The following is a 24,578-nucleotide window of genomic DNA, read 5'->3' as shown; positions in this document are numbered from 1 at the left end:
CCGGGAAGTTTACGATCCGTTCGGTAGGCCCTCTCACTTATCCGACTGGTCCATTAAAGTCACAAGCATGTGCGCTGCCGATTTTGCGGTCACGTGAGGTATATCTGCTGTGGAAAGGATCATTACATTGTCTAGCGAGAAAGCAAGGTTGACGTCTTTCTTGTTTTTTTTCCTTCAACTAGCTGTTCACCTGTTCAAGTGTCGAGCTCTGGGTAAGTAGGCTCTACGAGAGTAAACAATTCCTTAACCCTGCAGTACGGAGAAATAAATACGCCAATGTGAAGAAGGCGCGCAGACAAAAACCAGGACAGACGGGTAGACTTGTGCTTGTTCCCGTTGGTGTGTCTGCTTCGCATTGACGCCTTTTTTCTCCGCTTCGCAAGACTGGATAATTCCAGCAGACTTTTAGGACTCAGCAGACGTATGCATTTAAGATTCGTTCAGTAGGCTTTCTGGATTATCCGATTGGTCCATTAAGGTCGCAACCATATGCGCTGCCAATTTTGCGTTCACGTGAAGCACATCTGCTGTAGAAACGACTAGTACATTGTCTAGCGAGGAAGCGTGCATTAATGGTAAGGGGTCTTCCGTTAACCACACAGCTGTAAGCTAGATGAACAGATAACCCTATAAATAACCCATGTTTCAAACACGCAGCCTGATTTAGGTCTGGACACTATTCTCGAGGCTGGTTATTGCCAATTTCAGGTAATGAGTGAGCACGGACGAACAGTTTGAAAGAGAAGCAGGTTTGGAAACAGTTGGACGACCGGCTGCCAAAAACGCGAACAAACACGCACGAACCCAATTTGTTACTGAAGAGCTAGGAAAGAGGAAAACTAGAGATACAATGACACAAAATATTTGTTCATTGGCATCTGGAGCCGCTCAAGTGCTGTGCGGCTGCTGCCAACTTCTTTCAGTTTGTGCCTTTCATTCCAAGGGTCTCTGCCGATAAAGGGCGCTAGTCGCGCTGTGCGTATCGTGTGCGTACTCTCCAGTCCAAGAGACCTGAGACTACCCAAAATCGTGATCTCTTGCATTTGCCTATTGGCTGTTTGGAAGTAACTGTATGCGAAGATAGCTGTAATGCATGCGTCGAACACCCCAGAGCCTTACCACAAACGAGCATTGGTAACAATGGATGCATGCGAATTTATCGAACTAACTAACGACAGGACAATGTTGATAGTGCTAGTGCCCTATAAAGAGCTGAAGTCTAAGTTAGATCTTATGACGCGTAAAAGTCTTCCTTGCATTAACACCATGGACAACACATGGGCGAGGAGCCTCGACACCCTGCTGATCGGATGGCTGACACTCGTGATGATGACACATATGACATTCACCATGCGATTGCAATGCATCCGACTGAATGTTGAGCTCGCGACACAATTCTTTGAACGCTACCAGGGTTCAGCCCTGGGAAATATCAGTAGACAGCGGCCAACGCTCCCATGCTTGCCCTCAGCCTTTATGGACTTCAAACGTCCCTGTTGCGTGCTACTCTGCCCCTCTCAGAGCGAGCCACGTGAGTCAGGCGCCCAGCTTACGTGGGGCTGACGGGAGACCCGAGTGAGCCCAGTGCGTGTCGTCCACCGCCGCACAGTCAGCTGCTGACGCGACAAATTTGAGCGGTGCACATCGGCTATCTCAGCGGTGAGAACTGTCGCCAGGCTAGGTCAGTCGGTGGAGTATGAGACTCTTAATCCCAGGGTCGCGGGTTCGAGCCCTACGTTGGGAGAGTTGTTTGACCTCCGATTACATGCACGTGAGATGTGGTCAGGAGATAGCTAGGCGAAGACTGTCGAACTCTGAGAAAACCACTGCATGCGCGCGTTGTTCGAAGAAAAGCATTATGGCTGGTTAAGTTGTCAACTTGATATCGCTAAATGACAGTGCTGCTAAGTGGAGAAGAGACTGCTTTTTTGCTTTTTTATTTTTGACAATCATAATGTCCTGTAATTTATTCGTCTTAAGCCTGTGTACGTAAAGTATGAAATGGGCGTATGGACATGCATTCGTGTTCACATCAGATATAGACATTTTGACATAAATCAGCGTATCGATATAATAGACAAGGGAGCTAACGACAAGAATTGAGCTACAACAATTTGAAGAAAATGTCCATGGTCATACGACCAGAGACCTCTCGCTACACAATAGTTATTCTGTACGCAACATGAGAGACTTGCTACGTTATGCTATCTTAACATATTTCGACCAATGGCGGTGTGATCAAGCGATCACACCGCCAATGCCGATGCAATTACACGGTCAACTTAGTCTAGATCTTTCTAGTCCCGCAACATATATTCCGTCTGAGCATAGGAATAGTAACTACCTCGGGCAATATCACTTCTCAGCGGGCAACGCATCCACGCTTACCCTGAGCTCCCACAGCCACCAAAGGGCCCTGTTCGGTCGGGCTGTGACGCCCTCGGTTGTGTCACATCACTCAGATGGCTGGTTCACGTGTGGAGCTGATGAGAAAACGGAGTAAGCTCAGCACGCGTCATTCGGGCAGTCAGCTGCTGACGCGCCAAATTTAAACGACGCCCGCTAGCCTTCGGGACGCCCAAGCACCGCCCGGCTAGCTCAGTCGGTAGAGCATGGGACTCTTAATCCCAGGGTCGTGGGTTCGAGCCCCACGTTGGGCGAACTGTTTGGGCTCTGATGACATGCGTGTGACGTGTAGTCAAGAGTGATAGTTGGGCGGAGACAGTGGCACCGGCAGCAAGCCACTGCATCCACACGTTGGAAGAGACGAGTTGTCAAACCAACCTATTGATATGACAAAATCGCAGCGTCGCAGTGGTGAAGAGGCTGCGTTCGTGATTCTTGCTTTTCACAATCATAACGTCATGAAATTTATACATTTGAGCCTGCATTTATACACGTAAGTAAATGTCTAGACATACAGACATATTAATAGGCGACATAGAGAATTCGATAGAAATCAATACACCGACATAAAAGACAGGACGGCTAACAATAAGGCTTAGTTACAACAATTTCAGAAACTGATACTTGTGTTGACACGTCCAGAAACCTCACGCTACGCAGTAACCATCCTATACACCAAACGGGAGACTACTATGCATTGCCAATTTAATGTATTTGCCAATGCTCTCGCTTGCTAATACTCGACGGAACACAAAACATGCAGTATGAGCAGTCATGCATCCGGCAGCTTTGCAAGACCCAGAAGACCAAGCGCATTATATAGCTATTAGACCCGTCATGTCTGCGATCCTGAGGATCCTGCATAAAGCGGCTGATGAATAGAGTGCCAGAACATTAGACATGCGAAGAAGAAGGTGCAACACACTGACTAGCAAGGTATTTCTATTTTGCTTGATACAACTGCGACCAGCCTGTGACATCAGTACAGAGGACGGTTACCGCTGAAGTTGTACCGCGCGGAATTTGCAGGTACAGTGGTTCAGAACAGTGACTCAGGGTAAGCATGGATGCATTATATTTTGTGTAACTATGTTGCCCTGAGCTTGTCAATATGCCAGTGCTGTGATGGAATGACTGCTGCGTGACGACAATATTCAAGAATAAGTTGGTGGTGTGATTGAATCCATGATAAATTTAACCTGTTTGTTGCGTTTCTAACTTTTAAAGGCATAGTTCATTAGTTGGTCATATTGGCAACATCGTGAATAAAGCAGCAATGAACAGCGTTTACGTGCAGGTTATGCACGCTATCACGAGTTGTGGCGCCAACTCTTATCACGTAGAGCCAAACAGTAGACAGCACGCGATCAAGTGACGGCGAAACCCTGGGATTTCCGATACGCATATGGCAAATTCTGTTACATGCTGACCAATTCGTAGGATGCCTTGCAGGCTGCCAATTATCGGCCAGGTCAATATCAGCAGACAGCGTGCAGCACTCCCATGCTTGCACTGATCATCACGGCCATCAAACGTCCCTGTTACAGCCTGCTCTGCCACTCTCAGGGTGAGTCACGTGACTCAGGTGCCCAACTTACGTGGGGCTGACGAGAAAGTCTAATGAGCCCACCGTATGTCGTCCGACGCCGTACAGTCAGCCGCTTACGCTCCAAATTTGAAAGGCGCCCGCCACCTGTCTGCCGCAGCATTGCCGTAGCCCGGCTAGCTCAGTCGGTAGAGCATGGGACTCTTAATCCCAGGGTCGTGGGTTCGAGCCCCACGTTGGGCGTACTGTTTATATCTGATGAAGGCATGCAACATGAGAGCTTGTGTAAAAATTGGTCTGCGTTTGCCAGCTAAAATATAAGAGCAGCAAGGGAGAGATTCAAGATTAGCGGAATTCTCTCTGAAAGTGTGAGAGCAGTGACCAAGGAGTCCAAAGAGTTGAAAAATGGAATAGAACAGAATTGAGACAATTGAGAGACTGATGTATTGGACTCATGCCACCAACATTTTCCACAACCTTCTCGCCAAGCTACATCCATCCCGTAAAAATATGGGACAATGCTATTCATTACAAGAGCCTAACGTGAGCTGCAACATTTCACAGGGCAATGACACTATCTATTTCATCACTCCGTGGGCGACAGATTTGCACGTACTAATGCCCTATTGGTGATGCTTGTTTGCGTTCAACGCATGCAATCCATGCATCTTGATGGTTCTTTGCAGCCCAGAGGCACACGATCGGATTTAGGGCTTTGAGGCCAGTCAGATTTTCCGTATTTTGTTGCCAGCATACCATTCGGATTGACGAACAGAATGCCAACGTACTCAAATCGTCAAGAATAATGTTAGCCGGCATGTGCATCCAAAGCCTCCAGTCGTGTTGCTGTCGACTAGAAATATTACAACGGCATGTGACCACCTACTGAAGGCATTGTTAACGACACAAGTACAACCCCAAGACGTCAGTACCTATACCGTGGAGATGTGTCCTGCATCTATCACCTTTACCTATCCCACTGATATGTGTCATTTCTAATCCCCACCAACTCGCACAGAGAGATTCTAGATTCGCGAAATTCTCCCTAAAAGTGAAAGAGCAGCAACAAAGACGCTCAAAGAGTCGAAAGAAGGAAATAGAAGAAAATTGAAACAGTTGACCGAATGATGAATTTGAGTCATGCCACCAACATTTCCCACAATCTTCTCGCCCAGCCGCATCTATCCTGTTAGAGAATCTCGGAGAGTGCTATGCATTACAAGAGCCTAACTTGAACTGCAACATTTCACAGGCCACTAGCACAGCCGCTTCATCACTCAGTAAGCCATACATTTGTGCGTACTAATGTTCATGTTTGATGATACTTGTCTGTGTTCAACGCATGCGTTGCATGCACTCCATGCATAATGATGATTCTCTGCAGCCCAGAGACACACAACAGGATGTAGGGAATCGAAGCCTGTCGGATTTTTCCTGTTCAGTTGTTAGCATGCCGCGTGGGTTGGCGAACAGAATGCCAACATACTCATATCGCAAAGAATAAAAAAAGTCAGCATTCGCGTCTAAAGCGCCCAATCGTGCTGCTACCGGCTGGTAATATTACAATGGCATACCATGATTCAATGAAGATATTACGTAACAAGAAGACGTTCAAGACGTCGGAATCTCTACGGTGAATCTCGTTTCCTGCAGCCATCATCTTTATCTATTCCACTGATGTATCCTATCTGTTAGTGAACAGCCTAAACAGACCGCCCAACGTGGGGCTCGAACCCACGACCCTGGGATTAAGAGTCCCATGCTCTACCGACTGAGCTAGCCGGGCAATGCGTATGGCGATAACCAGGCAGATGAAGGCCGCCGTTCAAATTTTGTGGGCCCAGCAGCTAACTACGCGTGGAAGAGACGCGTCAGGCCGATATCCATGGGTCGGGCGGAGCGTGTAGAGCTCGTCTGCTCCACGAATGTCAGCCGGCTGAAAGAGACCAACTCAGTTTGTGAGGAATGTTGAGCAACCGAACCACCTCATGATTTCAGAAACCGAATGACTTTGAAAAAAAGCAGCGTCTATTTTCATTTTTCTGCAGTTGAAATTAAAACTTGTTTCCCGGAAGCGAAAGTTGTTTCGGATGGCAGGCTTCAAACTTAAACAATGTCGTTCCTATGACATTGTACCAAGAAGCATTTGACTTTCTGACATAGGCATGCACATGGATACTGCGTGTGCTACTGTGGCAGCCTTATGCCAAGTGTTGTGATAGATATCCGTTTCCCATATACGCATACTACATACTATCCAACGCGAAATGGGTCTATGCTAACTCAGGCCATCCTGCAGTTCATGCCAGCACCACTGACGTCATCAGCTCAGTGACATAACCTGCTAAGATACGTGGGGCAGACGAGCTAAGCACGCTCCGCCGGACCCATGGATACTGGCCCGACCCGTCTCTCCCACACGCAATCAGATGCTGGCGCGCCAAAATTTAAAAGGCGGCATCCATCTGCGTCACCGTTTGATACACGCAGCGCGGCCAGCTCTGTCCGTAGAGCATGGGACTCTTAATCTCAGGGTCGTGGGTTCGAGCCCCACGTTAGGTGGCCTGTTTAGGTTGTTTTGATAAACGTGTGAGACTGGAGTTTTTAGAGATGGCAGATATCGGTGGCATAGGTATGAATAGTAAGTGTAGGATACAGGCTACAGTCCATGGAAACCGGCGTCTCTTTATTGTTCTTGGGCCTTTGGAAATACCTTCGGTGGGTGGTGGGGTGCCGTTGTAGTATTTCTAGCCCACAGCAGCACGGCTATAAGCCTGGAACGCAACCGCTGGTTCTTTTTGCCCTTGACGCTTTTGAGTATTATGACATTCTATTGATCGATCCGTACAGTATGCTAACAACAATATAGAGGAATTCGACAGGACATGGCTAAATCCTGTGACAAAAATTGTAAGGACTCAATTTTGTTTTGTGTGCCTCTGGGTTGTAGAGAATCATAAATAACCACGGATGCTTCTTATACATGCGTTGAACGCCGACAGGTATCATACTTGTCAAGTTTGCAGGATGAATGCAGCTTGGCGAGAAGGTTGCTGGAGATGTTGATGGAATAATCCAAGTTAGTCATTCCATCAGAGCTCTCGATTCACTTTCAGTTCAATTTTCAAGTACTTTGAGCTTCTTTGTTTCTGTCTTGTCACAGACAGCTGATGACTTAAAAGGTTTCCATAGATGCAATTAAGCGAATAACAGGCTACTGACCTTTGATAATACTCCACTACGCTTTCGATGGCCGCGTGATAAAGATGGAACACAGATGAAAGCAGATTGCTGCACACGCATCAGACAGTTTGAATCGCAATGAACATACCGTAAACATAGGTGGGAAGGTGATCAGATTCTCAGTTTTGCCAGTGAAATATCTTGTTGATGTCCAGAAATTAAGCTAAAACGTCTTTAACTGTATGACGATCTGAGAATAAAACAGAGTTCATTCAGTTATCACGTCTGGACGTGATACCGTACAATTAAAAAATATACTGCGGAAATTATGACAAAAGTAATAAGACTATCTGTATGGATGTAATTGTATTGTTTCTGTATGTTAGATATGCATGGCGTGCATGTTCCGGATATCGCTATATGCTTGCGATTGCTAGACGAGGTGTATTGTGCACACAGCGGCAAATACATCTATGTTTACTCTGAGCCACGCTGTCATCAAACGTCCCTGTTCGGTCGGGCCGTGACGCACACGGTTGTGTCATGTGACTCAGAAGGACAGCCTACGTGTGGGGCTGACGGGAGGCCCGAGTAAGCGATCAGTTGCTGGCGCGCCAAAATTTAAACGGCGGCTTCCATTTGCCTGGCCGCGTGATACACGTAGCCCGGCTAGCTCAGTCGGTAGAGCATGGGACTTTTAATCCCAGGGTCGTGGGTTCGAGCCCCACGTTGGGCGTACTGTTTAGATCTGATAAAGACATGCAACGTGAGAGGATGAGTACAAATTGGGCTGCGTTTGCCAAATGAAAAATGAGAAGCAGCACGGAAGAGATTCAAGATTAAGTGAAAGAACGTTAAACGGAAAGTGAAAGAGCAGTAACAAAGTAGCTCAGGGACTTGAAAATTGAAAGAGAAGAGAATTGAGACAGTTGAGAGAATGATGAATTTGAGTCATGCCGCCAACATTTTCCAATACCTTCCCGCCCCAACTACATCCATCTCGTAAAAGACATAGGAGAATACTATGCATTACAAGAGCCTAAAGTGGACTGCAACATTTCAGAAGGCAATAGCACTATCTGTTTCATCATTCCGTGGGCGACAGATTTGCACGTACAGATTTGCACGCCCGAGTTTGATGATACCTGTGTGAGCTCAACGCATGCAGTGCATGCAGTCCATGCATATTGATGCTTCTTTGCACCACAGAGGCACACAATCGGATTTAGGGTTTTGAGACCTGTCGGATTTTCCTATTTTGTTGTCAGCATACCGCATGGATTGAGGAACAGAATGTCAACATACTCAAACCGTCCAGAACAAAAATAACCAGCACTTGCGTCCAAAGCGTCCAGTTGTGCTACTGCCGGCCAGGAATAAAGCAACGGCACATGATCACGCAATAAAGTTATTGTTCACGACACAGGAAGAGGTCCAAAATGTCGGTATCTATACGGCGAAGCTCGTGTCCTCCATCTATCAACGCTACCTGTTCCACTGATATATCCCATCTCTAATCGCCACCACCTCACACAATTGTGTGCGAACCCTAAACAGACCGCCCAACGTGGGGCTCGAACCCACGACCCTGGGATTAAGAGTCCCATGCTCTACCGACTGAGCTAGCCGGGCAATGTGTATGACGATAACCAGGCAGATGAAGGCCGCCGTTCAAATTTTGGGGCCCAGCAGCTGACTGCGTGTGAAAGAGACCGGTCAGGCCAATATCCATGGGTCGGGCAAAGCGTTTAGAGCTCGTCTGCCCCACGTATGTCAGCCGGCTGAGGAATGTTGAGCAAGCAAACCACCTCATGATTTCAGAAACCAAATGACTTTTAAACGAAGTATCGTCTAATTTCATTTTTCTGCAGTTCAAACTAGAGCTTATTTCCCTGAAACAAAAGTTATTTCGGATGGCCCACTGCATACTGAGGCAAGGCCTATTACTATCACATTGTACCAAGAAGCATGCGGCTTTTTGGCATAGGCACATTCATGGATACTGCGTGTGCTACCGTGGCAGCCTTATGTCACGTGCTCAGACAGATATCTTTTCCTATGCACGCATAGGACTCTTGGGACTCAGCATGGGAATCTTAAGCCCGGGGTCGTGGGTGCTCGAACCCACGTTGGGCGGTCTGTTTAGGTTGTTGAAATGAGCGTGCAAGGCTAGAGTTTTTAGGGATGGGAGATGTTGGTGGCATAGGTCTGAATGGCAAGTGTAGGATACAAGCTACAGCATATAGAAGCCGTCATCTTTTTTTCTTGCACCTTTAGAAAGGTCTTCAATGGGTAGTAGGGTGCCGTTGTAGTAATTATAGCCCACGACAGCACGGCTATAAACCTGGAACGCAATCGCTGGTTCTTTTTGTCCTTGACACTTTGCGTATTATGACATTCTATTGGTCAAGTCGTACGGTATACCAATAACAAAGTAAGGAAAATCCGGCAGGCCATGGATAGATCACGTGGCTAAAATATATAATTCCTTAATCCTTTTGTGCGGCTCCGGACTGTAGAGAATCATAAACATCTAGGGATGCTTCTAATTCATGCGTTGAATGCAGACAAGTTTTACCAAAGATGGGCATTAGTGCAAGCAGATCTACCGCTTATGGAATGCTAAAGCAACTGGTGCTAGCAGCCTGATGATGTTGTAGTCTATCTTAGGCCCCTGTGCTGAAAGGAAGCAGTCCCCCGCGTTCCTTTGCAGGATAGATGCAGCTCGGCGTGAAGGTTGTTGGAGATGTTGATGGAGCACTTCAAGTTCATCGTCCTTTCAGAGCTATCACTTTATTTTCAATTCAATTTTCAAGCCTTGGAGCTTCTTTGTTTTTGCCTTGTCATTCTTGTAGCAAATCTCTCAAATTCCCAATGTCGTGCCAGCTGCTGCTCTTCCTGCTTGTAGAAAAAGTCAGTGACAGCCTTCTTCAGTGCAGATGCCGGCAACAAAGTGGGGAAAATTCGACGCGCTCTGAATCACCGAATTTTGTCTGGATATATGTTAATGTTAAAAGAAGGTAATATATCCTGTTACGTGTTAATAATCATTCATTGAGATGAATGGTTTTGTTGCATGGATGCTGAAAAACCTCACCCACACATTGTCATTGGTACATTCAAATCTGTGGCTTACGTATCAGGTAGCATTTAGAGCCAGTGCTCCATGAAGTGCTGCGGCCTAGGCTAGGCTCTTGTAATGCGTAGCATTCTTCCATATAAGATAATGCAGCTCGGCGAGAAGGTTGTCGGAAATTTGGAGGGCATGATTTAACTTTATCATTCAGTTTAATCCATTCCAATTCGATTCAGTTTTATTCAATTAACTTTCAGTTTTTGGGGGCTTTCTTATCGTTGCCGCTTTGTCACTTTTAGAGCGGATTTCGTAAGCTTCAAGTCTTTTCCCTGATGCTTCTTTTTCTTTCTCTGGAAAACTTCACCCAACTTTCTACTGACATGCTCGTCTTGCATGCCGTCATGAGAACTAAACAGTCCGCCCAACGTGGGACTCGAACCCACGACCCTGGGATTAAGAGTCCCATGCTCTACCGACTGAGCTAGCCGGGCGACGTAAGTAGCCGGACTAGACAGGTGGCTTACGCCATTCGAATTTGGCGCGTCAGCAGCTGACTGCATGGCCGCGGCTAACGTGCTGGGCTCACTCCGGTCTTCCGTCAGGCCCACGTAAACTTACCGAATGAGTCACTTGACACAACCGAAAGTGTCACGACAGACCGAACAGGGACGTTTGATGGCCGTGGTGGCTCAGGGTAAGTATGGATGCATTTGCCGCTGTGTAATCGTATTGCCCTGAGCTAGTCAATATGCCAATGCTGTAATGGAATAAACGTTGTGTGACTAGAATATTCTAAATCACCGTAATCATGTGATAGCATGAATGACCCTTTCACTTTGTGTTGCATTCTAAAGCATACGAACACGGTTGGTTATTGAATAATATTGCTTCATCACCGTGATTGAAATGACCAGCAAATAACACGTCTAGGTAACCATGAAACGTGAAGTCAACTCTTATCACTTACCAAAAAAAAAAAAACACAGCCTGCTTTTGCAACACGGCAAAAGCCTGGCATTTCCGACACGCATGTGGCAAATTATGTTTAATGCTGAATGCGTCATAAAATTATCTAAATGATCAGCTAAGATGGAAGCTAAATGATCAGATAAGATCAGCATCGATCAGCTAAGGGAAATAGCAGTAGACAGCGGTCGACGCTCCCACGGTTTCCCTAAGCCATCGCGGTCATGAAACGCCATTGTTGCGTATTCTCTGCCAATCTCAGGGCGAGTCACGTGACTCAGGTGCCCAGTCTACGTGCGGCCGACGAGAGAGTGCAGTGAGCCTAGCGCGTGCCATATGCCACCGTACAGTCAGCTGCTTACGCGCCAAATTTGAACAACGCCCGCCACCGTCTGGCCCCGAAATGCCTGTAGCCCGGTTTGCTCAATCGGAAGAGCATGGGACTCGTAACCCCAGGGTCGTGGGTGCGAGCCCCACGGTGAGCGAAATGTTAAGCTTTAATGACGAAAAGTAAGACGGCAACAAAATACATAACTGGGCGAGGTTTGCCAGATAAAGTATAAGAAGCAGGAAGAGATTCCAACTTCAATATCCACGCAAGTCGTTCTAAAAGTGGCGGAGGTGTAACAGGAAAGCTCAGACGATTAAGAAATAAGTTAAAAAGGCTTGAAAAATGTTTGGCATGATTAATTGGAGCATGTATTAAACACTTTCAGCAATCTTCTCGCATCCATCCGATTAAAGAATAGAGGAAAATGCTGCGCGTTACCGGAGACCAGCGTAGACTGCAACATTGTACAAGAACCTAGCACTAATAGCTTAATCGTTTCGTAAACGATGGAATTGCATGTACTAATGTCAACGGTTGTTGATACGTCTTGGCGCTCAACACATGCAATAGAACCATCCATGCATATCGATGATACTTCACAGCCCAGAGAAACACAACAGGATTTAGCTATTTGAAATCTGTCGGATTTTCCCTGTTATGATAACCGATAACACAATAAAGATAATGCTCAAGTCCCAAGAAGACAAATTTGTCGGAGACTGTGCGGTGCAGCTATGTGGTCCTTATCAATGATCTTACCTTTTCCCCCGACATATCCCATCTCTCATCATCTCCATCTCACGCGCTTTTTTTAGCAGCCTTAACAGACAGCCCAACTTGGACCACCCAACGGCCGCCCTCTACCGACTGAGCTAGTCGGGTCACACGGATCTTGCCGCTGGGCTGATGACGTCGGTGGTGCTGGAATGAACGGAAGATTGTCTTGAATGCTACCAGTGAACAGCCCAGGACAAAACCAAATGGCAGCGACTAACGCTCCCATACTTACCCTTAGCCATCGCGGCTATCAAACGTCCCTGTAACGTGTTGCTCTACCACTCTCAGGGCGAGTCACGTGACTCAGGTGCCCGGTCTATGTGGGGCCGACGAGAGAGTGCAGTGAGCTTGGCGCGTACCATGTGCCACCGTAAAGTCAGCTGCTTACGCGCCAAATTTGAACGGCGCCCTCCACCTGTCCGGCCCCTGACTTCCCGTCGCCCGGCTAGCTCAGTCGGTAGAGCATGGGACTCTTAATCCCAGGGTCGTGGGTTCGAGCCCCACGTTGGGCGAAGTGTTTAGCCCTCATGATGGCACACAAGACGAGAGTGCCACTAGAAAATTTGATGAAGTTTCCCAGAAGAAAAAATGCACAGAGCAGCAAGCAGCAGCAGTAAAGAAGAGGCTTTACGAGATTCGCTCTAAAAGTGACAGAGCAGTAACAAACAAGGCAGATCAAAAGCATTGAAAGTTGATTGTATGCAACTGAATTGAAATTGAATGGTAAACTTGTGTTATACCATCAACATTTCCAGCAGCCTTCTCGCCGAACTGCATTCATCTTGCCAAAGAATGCAAGAGAGTGCTATGCATTACAAGAGCCTAACGTAGACTGCAGCACTTCATAGGGCACTAGCACTAAATATTTATCACTCCGTAAGCGATAGACTTGAATGTGCCAATAACCATGGTTGGTGATGGTTTTCGGTGTTGATACAATAAAACCATTCTTGCGAGTATATGATGACTAGCACGCAGCAGTATGGAGGTCCATGTAGCATTTTTTTTTTATTATCAAAACTGGACTGCTTACGGAAATGGACTTCGCTGTGGAATGCTTATCATACTAAACACATAAACGCTTTTATTTAATATTCATACATAACCAGAAACACAAACAGGATTTGGCGATTTCCAGCGAGTCGAATTCTCCCTACTTTGTCGTCCGCCTCGGCTCTGAAGACGACTGCTACTGTTTAATTTTTTCTAAGAGTTCGCAGTTACAGCGCTTCGGCTTGGGTGACCGTGAACCATTATTTCTTTGCCATCTTCTCACACGCCCGTCATCAGAGTCTAAACTATTTTCCCAACGTGGGGCTCGAACCCACGACCCTGGGATTAAGAGTCCCATGCTCTACCGACTGAGCTAGCCGGGCGACGTAAGTTGTAAGACCAGACAGGTGGCTTGCGCCATTCGAATTTGGCGCGTCAGCAGCTGACTGCACGGCCGCGGCTAACACGCGCTGGGCTCACTCCGGTCTCCCGTCAGCCCCACGTAAACTTACCGAATGAGTCACGTGGCACAACCGAAAGTGTCACGACAGACCGAACAGGGACATTTGGTGGCCGTGGTGGCTCAATGTTAGTATGGATGCATTTGCCGCTGTGTAATCGTATTGCCCTGAGCTAGTCAAGATGCCAATGCTTTAATGATGTGAACGCTGTGTGACTAGAATATTCTAAATCACGGTAAGCATGTGATAACATGATTGACACTTTTTACTTTGTGTTGTATTCCATGTCATATGAACACGATTGATTATTGAATAATATTGATTCATCATGGTGATTGAAATGATCAGCAAATAGCACGTCTAGGTAACCATGAAACGTGAAGTCAACTACTATCACTTACAAAAAAAACAGCCAGCTTTTGCAACAGCAAAACCCTGGTATTTCCGACACGCGAATGGAAAATTATGCTTAATGCTGAGTGCCTAATAAAATTCCCTAATGTGACCATCGATCAGCTAAAGGCAATAGCATTAGACAGCGGTCTAAAACTCCGGTCTCCCGTCAGTCCCACGAGAGCTTGAACTGAGCTAGCCGGGCGACGTAAATTGCGGGACCAGACAGGTGGCTTGCGCCATTCGCATTTAGCGCGTCAGCAGCTGACTGCACGGCGGCTTGAACGTGAACACGTGAACTAGAGAATGTTGCCATAGATCAGGTAAGGTCAATAGTAATAGACAGCGGTCGACGCTCCCACGGTTTCCCTAAGCCATCGCGGTCATGAAACGCCATTGTTGCGTATTCTCTGCCAATCTCAGGGCGAGTCACGTGACTCAGGTGCCCAGTCTACGTGCGGCCGACGAGAGAGTGCAGTGAGCCTAGCGCGTGCCATATGCCGCCGCGCAGTCAGCTGCTTACGCGCCAAATTTGAACAACGCCCGCCACCGTCTGGCCCCGAAATGCCTGTAGCCCGGCTAGCTCAATCGGAAGAGCATGGGACTCGTAACCCCAGGGTCGTGGGTTCGAGCCCCACGGCGAGCGGAATGTTAAGCTTTAATGACGAAAAGTAAGACGGCAACAAGATACATAATTGGGCGAGGTTTGCCAGATAAAGTATAAGAAGCAGGAAGAGATTCCAACTTCAAGATCCACGCAATTCGTTCTAAAAGGGGCAGAGGTGTAACAGGAAAGCTCAGACGATTAAGACATGAGTTAAAAAGGCTTGAAAAATGCATGGCATGATTAATTGGAGCATGCATTAAACATTTTCAGTAATCTTCTCGCATCCATCCGACTAAAGAGTACAGGAAAATGCTGTGCGTTACAGGAGGCAAGCGTAGACTGCAACACTGTACAAGAACGTAGCACTAATAGCTTAATCGTTTATTAAACGACGGAATTGCATGTACTAGTGCCAACGGTCGTTGATACGTCTTGGCGCTCAACACATGCAATAGAACCATCCATGCATATAGATGATTCTTCACAGCCCAGAGAAGCACAACAGGATTTAGCTATTTGAAATCTGTCGGATTTTCCCTGTTATGATAACCGATAACACAATGAAGATGGTGCTCAAGTCTCAAGAAGACAACTTTGACGGAGACTGTGCGGTGCAGCTATGTGTTCCTTATCAATGATCTTACCTTTTCCCCCGACACATCCCATCTCTCATCATCTCCATCTCACACGTTTTTTAGTAGCCTTAACAGTCAGCCCAACGTGGACCACCCAACGACCGCCCTCTACCGACTGAGCTAGTCGGGTCACATGGATCTTGCGGCTGGGCTGATGACGTCAGTGGTGCTGGAATGAACGGAAGATTGCCTTGAATGCTACCAGTGAACAGCCCAGGACAATACCAAATGGCAGCGACTAACGCTCCCATACTTACCCTCAGCCATCGCGGCCATCAAACGTCCCTGTTACGTGTTGCTCTGTCACTCCCAGAGCGAGTCACGTGACTCAGGTGCCCGGTCTATGTGGGGCCGACGAGAGAGTGCAGTGAGCCTGGCGCGTACCATGTGCCACCGTACAGTCAGCTGCTTACGCTCCAAATTTGAACGGCGCCCGCCACCTGTCCGGCCCCTGCCCTCCCGTCGCCCGGCTAGCTCAGTCGGTAGAGCATGGGACTCTTAATCCCAGGGTCGTGGGTTCGAGCCCCACGTTGGGCGAAATGTTTAGCTTTCATGATGGCACACAAGACGAGAGTGCCGCTAGAAAATTTGGTAAAGTTTCCCAGAAGAAAAATGCACAGAACACCAAGCAGCAGCAGTGTGCCACCGTACAGTCACAACAGCAACAAACAAGGCAGCTCAAGGAATGGGAAGTAGATTGGACGCAACTTCCCTCAAGGAAGTTGCGTAAGGAAGAACTTCCCACTTGAATTGAATGACAAACTTGTCTTATGCCTTCTTGTCTTGAGTCTTATGCCTCATCAATGATCTAACCTTTTCCCCCGACATATCACATCTCTCATCATCTCCATTTCACACGTTTTTTAGTAGCCTCAACAGACCGCCCAACGTGGACCGCCCAACGACCGCCCTCTACCGGCTGAGCTTGTCGGGCCACATGGATCTTGTCGCTGGGCTGATGACGTCGGTGGTGCTGGAATGAACGGAAGATTGCCTTGAATGCTGTCAGTGATCAGCCCAGAACAATACCAAATGGCAGCGACTAACGCTCCTATGCTTACCCTCAACCATCGCGGCCATCAAACGTCCCTGTTACGTGTTCCTCTGCCACTCTCAGGGCGAGTCACGTGACTCAGGTGCCCGGTCTACGTGGGGCCGACGAGAGAGTGTAGTGAGCCTGGCGCGTGCCATGTGGCACCGTACAGTCAGCTGCTTACGCGCCAAATTTGAACGGCGCCCGCCATCTGTCCGGCCCTTGCCTTTCCGTCGCCCGGCTAGCTCAGTCGGTAGAGCATGGGACTCTTAATCCCAGGGTCGTGGGTTCGAGCCCCACGTTGGGCGAAGTGTTTATCCCTCATGATAGCACACAAGACGAGAGTGCCATGCATTAGAAAATTTGAAAATTTGGCCACTAGAAAGTTTGTTGAAGTTTCCCAGAATAAAAAATGCACAGAACAGCAAGCAGCAGCAGTAAATAAGAGGCTTACGAGATTCGCTCTAAAAGTGAAAGAGCAGTAGCAAACAAGGCAGATCAAAGTATTGAAAATTGATTGTATGCTGAAAGTTGATTGACTGTATCAACATTTCCAGCAGCCTTCTCGCCGAGCTGCATTCATCTCGCCAAGTAATGCAAGAGAGTGCTATGCATTACAAGAGCCTAACGTAGACTGCAGCACTTCAAAGGGCACTAGCACTAAATATTCATCACTCCGTAAGGGATAGACTTGAATGTACCAATAGCCATGGTTGGTGATGCTTTTCGGTGTTGATACAATAAAACCATTCATACGAATACATGATGACTAGCACGCAGCAGTATGGAGGGCCATGTAGCATTTTTTGTTATCAAAACTGGACTGCTTCCGGAATTGGACTTCGCTGTGGAATGCTTATCATCCTAAAGAAACAATAAACGATTTTATTTAATATAAATACATAACCAGAAACACAAACAGGATTTGGCGATTTGCAGCGCGTCGAATTCTCCCTACTTTGTCGTCCGCCTCGGCTCTGAAGACGACTGCTACTGTTTAATTTTTTCTAAGAGTTCGCAGTTACAGCGCTTCGGCTTGGGTGACCGTGAACCATTATTTCTTTGCCGTCTTCTCACACACCCGTCATCAGAGTCTAAGCTATTCGCCCAATGTGGGGCTCGAACCCACGACCCTGGGATTAAGAGTCCCATGCTCTACCGACTGAGCTAGACGGGCGACGGGAAGGCAGGGGCCGGGCAGGTGGCGGGCGCCGTTCAAATTTGGCGCGTAAGCAGCTGACTGTACGGTGGCACATGGTACGCGCCAAGCTCACCGCACTCTCTCGTCGGCCCCACGTAAACCGGGCACCTGAGTCGCGTGACTCGCTCTGGGAGTGACAGAGCAACACGTAACAGGGACGTTTGATGGCCGCGATGGCTGAGGGTAAGCATGGGAGCGTTAGTCGCTGCCAGTTGGTATTGTCCTGGGCTGTTCACTGGTAGCATTCAAGGCAATCTTCCGTTCATTCCAGCACCACTGACGTCATCAGCCCAGCGGCAAGATCCGTGCGGCGCGACAAGCTCAGTCGGTAGAGGGCGGTCGTTGGGCGGTCCAAGTTAGGCGGTCTGTGAAGGCTACGAAAAATCATGTGAGATGGAGATAATGAGAGATGGGATATGTCGGGGGAAAGGCTAGATCATTGATGAGGGACACATAGCGGCACTACACCGTCTCCGACAAATTTGTCTTCTTGCGACTTGAGCAATATCTTCATTGGGTTACCGGTTATAATGACAGGGAAAATCCGACAGATTTCAAATAGCTAAATCCTGTTGTGTGTCTCTGGGCTGTAAAAAATCATCTATATGCATGGATGGTTCTATGGACGCAAGTGCTGGTTATTTTTGTTCTGGACGGTTTGAGTATGTTGACATTCTGTTCCTCAATCCATGCGGTATGCAGACAACAAAATAGGAAAAATCCGACAGGTCTCAAAACCCTAAATCCGATTGTGTGCCTCTGTGGTGCAAAGAAGCATCAATATGCATGGACTGCATGCACTGCATGCGTTGAACTCACACAGCTATCATCAAACTCGGGCGTGCAAATCTGTACGTGCAAATCTGTCGCCCACAGAATGATGAAACAGATAGTGCTATTGCCTTCTGAAATGTCGCAGTCCACTTTAGGCTCTTGTAATGCATAGTATTCTCCTATGTCTTTTACGAGATGGATGTAGTTGGGGCGAGAAGGTATTGGAAAATGTTGGTGGCATGACTCAAATTCATCATTCTCTCAACTGTCTCAATTCTCTTCTCTTTCAATTTTCAAGTCCCTGAGCTACTTTGTTACTGATCTTCCACTTTCCGTTTGCCTTTTTTTCACTTAATCTTGAATCTCTTCCGTGCTGCCTCTCATTTTTCATTTGGCAAACGCAGCCCAATTTGTACTCATCCTCTCACGTTGCATGTCTTTATCAGATCTAAACAGTACGCCCAACGTGGGGCTCGAACCCACGACCCTGGGATTAAAAGTCCCATGCTCTACCGACTGAGCTAGCCGGGCTACGTGTATCACGCGGCCAGGCAAATGGAAGCCGCCGTTTAAATTTTGGCGCGCCAGCAACTGATCGCTTACTCGGGCCTCCCGTCAGCCCCACACGTAGGCTGTCCTTCTGAGTCACATGACACAACCGTGTGCGTCACGGCCCGACCGAACAGGGACGTTTGATGACAGCGTGGCTCAGGGTAAACATAGATGTATTTGCCGCTGTGTGCACAATGCACCTCGTCTAGCAATCTCAAGCATATAGCGAGATCCGGAACATGCACGCCATGCCTATCTAACATACAGAAACAATACAACTGCATCCATACAGATGGTCTAATTACTTCTGTCATAATTTCCCCAGTATATTCTTAAATTGTTGTACGGTATCACGTCCAGACGTGATAACTGAATGAACTCTGTTTTATTCTCAGATCGTCATGCAGTTAAAGACGTTTTAGCTTAATTCCTGGACATCAACAAGATATTTCACTGGCAAAACTGAGAATCTGATCACCTTCCCACCTATGTTTACGGTATGTTCATTGTGATTCAAACTGTCTGATGCGTGTGCAGCAATCTGCTTTCATCTGTGTTCCAACTTTATCACGCGGCCATCGAAAGCGAAGTAGAGTGTTATCAAAGGTCAGTAGCCTGTTATTCGCTTAATTGCGTCTGTGGAAACCTTTTAAGTCATCAGCTATCTGTGACAAGACAGAAACAAAGAAGCTCAAAGTACTTGAAAATTGAACTGAAAGTGAATCGAGAGCTCTGATGGAATGACGAACTTGGATTATTCCATCAACATCTCCAGCAACCTTCTCGCCAAGCTGTATTCATCCTGCAAACTTGACAAGTATGACACCTGTCGGCGTTCAACGCATGTATAAGAAGCATCCGTGGTTATTTATGATTCTCTACAACCCAGAGGCACACAAAGCAAAATTTAGTCCTTACAATTTTTGTCACAGGATTTAGCCATGTCCTGTCGAATTCCTCTATTTTGTTGTTAGCATACTGTACGGATCGATCAATAGAATGTCATAATACTCAAAGCGTCAAGGACAAAAAGAACCAGCGGTTGCGATCCAGGCTTATAGCCGTGCTGCTGTAGGCTAGAAATACTACAATGGCACCCCACCACCCACCGAAGGTATTTCCAAAGGCCCAAGAACAATAAAGAGACGCCGGTTTCCATAGACTGTAGCCTGTATCCTACACTTACTATTCATACCTATGCCACCGATATCTGCCATCTCTAAAAACTCCAGTCTCACACGTTTATCAAAACAACCTAAACAGGCCACCTAACGTGGGGCTCGAACCCACGACCCTGAGATTGAGAGTCCCATGCTCTACGGACAGAGCTGGCCGCGCTGCGTGTATCAAACGGTGACGCAGATGGAAGCCGCCTTTTAAATTTTGGCGCGCCAGCATCTGATTGCGTGTGGGAGAGACGGGTCGGGCCAGTATCCATGGGTCCGGCGGAGCGTGCATAGCTCGTCTGCCCCACGTATGTTAGCAGGTTATGTCACTGAGCTGATGACGTCAGTGGTGCTGGCATGAGCTGCAGGATGGCCTGAGTTAGCATAGACCCATATCGCGTTGGATAGTATGTAATATGCGTATATGGGAAACGGATATCTATCACAACACTTGGCATAAGGCTGCCACAGTAGCACACGCAGTATCCATGTGCATGCCTATGTCAGAAAGTCAAATGCTTCTTGGTACAATGTCATAGGAACGACATTGTTTATGTTTGAAGCCTGTCATCCGAAACAACTTTCGCTTCCGGGAAACGAGTTTTAATTTCAACTGCAGAAAAAATGAAAATAGACGCTGTTTTGCGTCAAAGCCATTTGGCCTCTGAAATCATGACATGGTTCGGTTACTCAACATTCCTCACAAACCGAGTTTGTCTCTTTCAGCCGGCTGACATTCGTGGGGCAGATGAGCTCTACACGCTCCGCCCGACCCATGAATATCGGCCCGACCCGTCTCTTACACGCGTAGTTAGCTGCTGGGCCCACAAAATTTGAACGGAGGCCTTCATCTGCCTGGTTATCGCCATACGCATTGCCCGGCTAGCTCAGTCGGTAGAGCATGGGACTCTTAATCCCAGGGTCGTGGGCTCGAGCCCCACGCTGGGCGGTCTGTTTAGGCTGTTCACTAACAGATAGGATACATCAGTGGAATAGATAAAGATGATGGATGCAGGAAACTGGATTCACCGTAGAGGTACCGACGTATTGAACGTCTTCTTGTTACGTAATATCTTCATTGAATCATGGTATGCCATTGTAATATTACCAGCCGGTAGCAGCACGATTGGGCGCTTTAGACGCGAATGGTGACTCTTTTTTATTCTTTACGATATAAGTATGTTGGCATTCTGTTCGCCAACCCACGCGGCATGCTAACAACTGAACAGGAAAAATCCGACAGGCTGCGATTCCCTACATCCTGTTGTGTGTCTCTGGGCTGCAGAGAATCATTATTATGCATGGAGTGCATGCAACGCATGCGTTGAACACAGACAAGTATCATCAAACATGAACATTAGTATGCACAAATGTATGGCTTACTGAGTGGTGAAGCAGCTGTGCTAGTGGCCTGTGAAATGTTGCAGTTCAAGTTAGGCTCTTGTAATGCATAGCACTCTCCGAGATTCTCTAACAGGATAGATGCGGCTGGGCGAGAAGATTGTGGGAAATGTTGGTGGCATGACTCAAATTCATCATTCGGTCAACTGTTTCAATTTTCTTCTATTTCCTTCTTTCGACTCTTTGAGCGTCTTTGTTGCTGCTCTTTCACTTTTAGGGAGAATTTCGCGAATCTAGAATCTCTCTGTGCGAGTTGGTGGGGATTAGAAATGACACATATCAGTGGGATAGGTAAAGGTGATAGATGCAGGACACATCTCCACGGTATAGGTACTGACGTCTTGGGGTTGTACTTGTGTCGTTAACAATGCCTTCAGTAGGTGGTCACATGCCGTTGTAATATTTCTAGTCGACAGCAACACGACTGGAGGCTTTGGATGCACATGCCGGCTAACATTATTCTTGACGATTTGAGTACGTTGGCATTCTGTTCGTCAATCCAAATGGTATGCTGGCAACAAAATACGGAAAATCTGACTGGCCTCAAAGCCCTAAATCCGATCGTGTGCCTCTGGGCTGCAAAGAACCATCAAGATGCATGGATTGCATGCGTTGAACGCAAACAAGTATCACCAATAGGGCATTAGTACGTGCAAATCTGTCGCCCACGCAGTGATGAAATAGATAGTGCCATTGCCCTGTGAAATGTTGCCGCTCACGTTAGGCTCTTGTAATGCATAGCATCGTCCTGTATTTTTGCGGGATGGATGCAGCTTGGCGAGAAGGTTGTGGAAAATGTTGGTGGCATGGGTCGAATACATCAGTCTCTCAATTGTCTCAGTTCTGTTCTATTCCAATCTTCAACTCTTTGGACTCCTTGGTCACTGCTATTACACTTTCAGAGAGAATTTCGCTAATCTTGAATCTCTCCCTTGCTGCTCTTATATTTTAGCTGGCAAACGCAGACTAATTTTTACTCAAGCTCTCATGTTGCATGCCTACATCAGATATAAGCAGTACGCCCAACGTGGGGCTCGAACCCACGACCCTGGGATTAAGAGTCCCATGCTCTACCGACTGAGCTAGCCGGGCGACGGGGGTGGAGGCCGGACAGGTGGCGGGCGCCGTTCAAATTTGGCGCGTAAGCAGCTGACTTTACGGTGGCACATGGTACGCGCCAGGCTCACTGCACTCTCTCGTCGGCCCCACGTAGACCGGGCACCTGAGTCGCGTGACTCGCCCTGAGAGTGGCAGAGGAACACGTAACAGGGACGTTTGATGGCCGCGATGGCTGAGGGTAAGCATAGGAGCGTTAGTCGCTGCCATTTGGTATTGTCCTGGGCTGTTCACTGGTAGCATTCAAGACAATCTTCCGTTCATGCCAACACCACTAACATCAGCCCAGCTGCAAGATCCATGTGGCCCGACTAGCTCGGTCGGTAGAGGGCGGTCGCTGGGCGGTCCACGTTGGGCTGTCTGTTAAGGCTGCTAAAAAAAAACGTGTGAGATGGAGATGATGAGAGATGGGATATATCGGGGCAAAGGTAAGATGATTAATTAGGGACGCATGGCTGCATCGCACAGTGTCCCACAAGTTTGTCTTCTTGTGACTTGAGCAATATCTTCATTGTGTTATCGGTTATAATGACAGGGAAAATCCGACAGATTTCAAATAGCTAAATCCTGTTGTGTCTCTTGGCTGTGAAGAATCATCTGCATGCATGAATGGCTCTATCGCACGCGTTGAACGGCAAGACGTATCAACAACTGCTGACATTAGTGCATGCAATTCCATCGTTTAATAAACGATTAAGATATTAGTGCTGGGTTCTTGTACAATGTTGTACTTTACGCTAGCCTCCGGTAATGCATAGCATTCTCCTGCATTCTTCAACCGGATGGATGCAAGAGGATTGCTGAATATGTGGACGACATGCTCCAATTAATCATGCTATCCATTCTCTTAAGTTTAGACTCTAATGACGGGCATGTGAGAAGATGGTAAAGAAATGGTGGATCACGGTCACCCAAGCCAAGGCGCTGTAACTGCAAACTCTTAGAAAAACTTCAACAGTAGCAGTCCTCTTCAGAACCGAGGCAGATGACAAAGCAAGGGGAACTCGACGCGCTGCAAATCGCCAAATCCTGTTTATGTTTCTGGTTATGTATTAATATTAACTAAAATTGTTCATAGTTTATTGTTTCTTTAGGATAATAAGCATTCCACAACGAAGTCCAATTCCGAAAGCAGTCCACTTTTGATAACAAAACAATGCTACATGGACGTCCATGCTGCTGCGTGCTAGTCATCATATATTTGCATAAATGGCTTTGTTGCATCAACACCGAAAAGCATCGTCAACCATGGTTATTGGCTCGTTCAAGTCTATCGCTTACGGAGTGATAAACATTTAGTGCTATTGCCCTATGAAGTGCTGCAGTCTACGTTAAGCTCTTGTAGTACATGGCACTCTCTCGCATTCTTTGGCAAGATGAATGCAGCTCGGCGAGAAGGCTGGTGGAAATGTCGATGACATAAGACAAGTTTATCATTCAATTTAAATTCAGTTGCATCCAATCTACTTTCCACTATTTGATCTGCCTTGTTTGTTGCTGCTCTGTCACTTTTAGAGCGAATCTCGTAAAGCCTCTTCTTTAATGCTGCTGCTTGCTGCTCCGTGGTTATTATATTTTTCTTCTGGGAAACTTCCCCACATTTTCTAGTGGCACTCTCGCCTTGCGTGCCATCATGAGAGCTAAACGTTCCGCCCAACGTGGGGCTCGAACCCACGACCCTGGGATTAAGAGTCCCATGCTCTACCGACTGAGCTAGCCGGGCGACGGGACCGCAGGGGCCGGGCAGGTGGCGGGCGCCGTTCAAATTTGGCGCGTAAGCAGCTGACTGTACGGTGGCACATGGTACGCGCCAGGCTCACTGCACTCTCTCGTCGGCCCCACGTAGACCGGGCACCTGAGTCACGTGACTCGCTCTGGGAGTGACAGAGCAACACGTAACAGGGACGTTTGATGGCCGCGATGGCTGAGGGTAAGCATGGGAGCGTTAGTCGCTGTCATTT

At 47.4% G+C, this 24,578-nt stretch overlaps 16 non-coding genes across 16 annotated transcripts; 8 read left to right on the top strand and 8 right to left on the bottom strand.

Annotated features, from left to right (window-relative positions):
* Nucleotides 1-2,587: 2,587 nt before the first annotated feature.
* On the top strand, nt 2,588-2,660 carry TRNAK-CUU (transfer RNA lysine (anticodon CUU)). Its single transcript has one exon. It is a non-coding gene; the product is annotated as a tRNA-Lys (tRNA).
* Nucleotides 2,661-4,122: 1,462 nt separating this feature from the next.
* Nucleotides 4,123-4,195, top strand: TRNAK-CUU (transfer RNA lysine (anticodon CUU)). Its single transcript has one exon. It is a non-coding gene; the product is annotated as a tRNA-Lys (tRNA).
* A 1,470-nt stretch (nt 4,196-5,665) lies between these two features.
* TRNAK-CUU (transfer RNA lysine (anticodon CUU)) lies at nt 5,666-5,738 on the bottom strand. Its single transcript has one exon. It is a non-coding gene; the product is annotated as a tRNA-Lys (tRNA).
* A 2,060-nt stretch (nt 5,739-7,798) lies between these two features.
* Nucleotides 7,799-7,871, top strand: TRNAK-UUU (transfer RNA lysine (anticodon UUU)). The gene has a single exon. It is a non-coding gene; the product is annotated as a tRNA-Lys (tRNA).
* Nucleotides 7,872-8,694: 823 nt separating this feature from the next.
* TRNAK-CUU (transfer RNA lysine (anticodon CUU)) lies at nt 8,695-8,767 on the bottom strand. The gene has a single exon. It is a non-coding gene; the product is annotated as a tRNA-Lys (tRNA).
* Nucleotides 8,768-10,629: 1,862 nt separating this feature from the next.
* TRNAK-CUU (transfer RNA lysine (anticodon CUU)) lies at nt 10,630-10,702 on the bottom strand. The gene has a single exon. It is a non-coding gene; the product is annotated as a tRNA-Lys (tRNA).
* Nucleotides 10,703-12,724: 2,022 nt separating this feature from the next.
* On the top strand, nt 12,725-12,797 carry TRNAK-CUU (transfer RNA lysine (anticodon CUU)). The gene has a single exon. It is a non-coding gene; the product is annotated as a tRNA-Lys (tRNA).
* Nucleotides 12,798-13,588: 791 nt separating this feature from the next.
* Nucleotides 13,589-13,661, bottom strand: TRNAK-CUU (transfer RNA lysine (anticodon CUU)). The gene has a single exon. It is a non-coding gene; the product is annotated as a tRNA-Lys (tRNA).
* A 1,044-nt stretch (nt 13,662-14,705) lies between these two features.
* Nucleotides 14,706-14,778, top strand: TRNAT-CGU (transfer RNA threonine (anticodon CGU)). The gene has a single exon. It is a non-coding gene; the product is annotated as a tRNA-Thr (tRNA).
* Nucleotides 14,779-15,838: 1,060 nt separating this feature from the next.
* TRNAK-CUU (transfer RNA lysine (anticodon CUU)) lies at nt 15,839-15,911 on the top strand. Its single transcript has one exon. It is a non-coding gene; the product is annotated as a tRNA-Lys (tRNA).
* Nucleotides 15,912-16,642: 731 nt separating this feature from the next.
* TRNAK-CUU (transfer RNA lysine (anticodon CUU)) lies at nt 16,643-16,715 on the top strand. The gene has a single exon. It is a non-coding gene; the product is annotated as a tRNA-Lys (tRNA).
* Nucleotides 16,716-17,511: 796 nt separating this feature from the next.
* On the bottom strand, nt 17,512-17,584 carry TRNAK-CUU (transfer RNA lysine (anticodon CUU)). The gene has a single exon. It is a non-coding gene; the product is annotated as a tRNA-Lys (tRNA).
* A 1,256-nt stretch (nt 17,585-18,840) lies between these two features.
* On the bottom strand, nt 18,841-18,913 carry TRNAK-UUU (transfer RNA lysine (anticodon UUU)). The gene has a single exon. It is a non-coding gene; the product is annotated as a tRNA-Lys (tRNA).
* A 2,063-nt stretch (nt 18,914-20,976) lies between these two features.
* TRNAK-CUU (transfer RNA lysine (anticodon CUU)) lies at nt 20,977-21,049 on the top strand. The gene has a single exon. It is a non-coding gene; the product is annotated as a tRNA-Lys (tRNA).
* Nucleotides 21,050-22,520: 1,471 nt separating this feature from the next.
* TRNAK-CUU (transfer RNA lysine (anticodon CUU)) lies at nt 22,521-22,593 on the bottom strand. The gene has a single exon. It is a non-coding gene; the product is annotated as a tRNA-Lys (tRNA).
* Nucleotides 22,594-24,267: 1,674 nt separating this feature from the next.
* On the bottom strand, nt 24,268-24,340 carry TRNAK-CUU (transfer RNA lysine (anticodon CUU)). The gene has a single exon. It is a non-coding gene; the product is annotated as a tRNA-Lys (tRNA).
* Between the last annotated feature and the right edge of the window lie 238 nt (nt 24,341-24,578).

Source organism: Pollicipes pollicipes, unplaced genomic scaffold (genome assembly GCF_011947565.3).
Source record: "Pollicipes pollicipes isolate AB1234 unplaced genomic scaffold, Ppol_2.1 Scaffold_4002;HRSCAF=4701_pilon_pilon_pilon, whole genome shotgun sequence".
NCBI classification, from domain to species: domain Eukaryota; kingdom Metazoa; phylum Arthropoda; class Thecostraca; order Pollicipedomorpha; family Pollicipedidae; genus Pollicipes; species Pollicipes pollicipes.
This window is presented reverse-complemented; position numbering and strand designations above follow the sequence as displayed.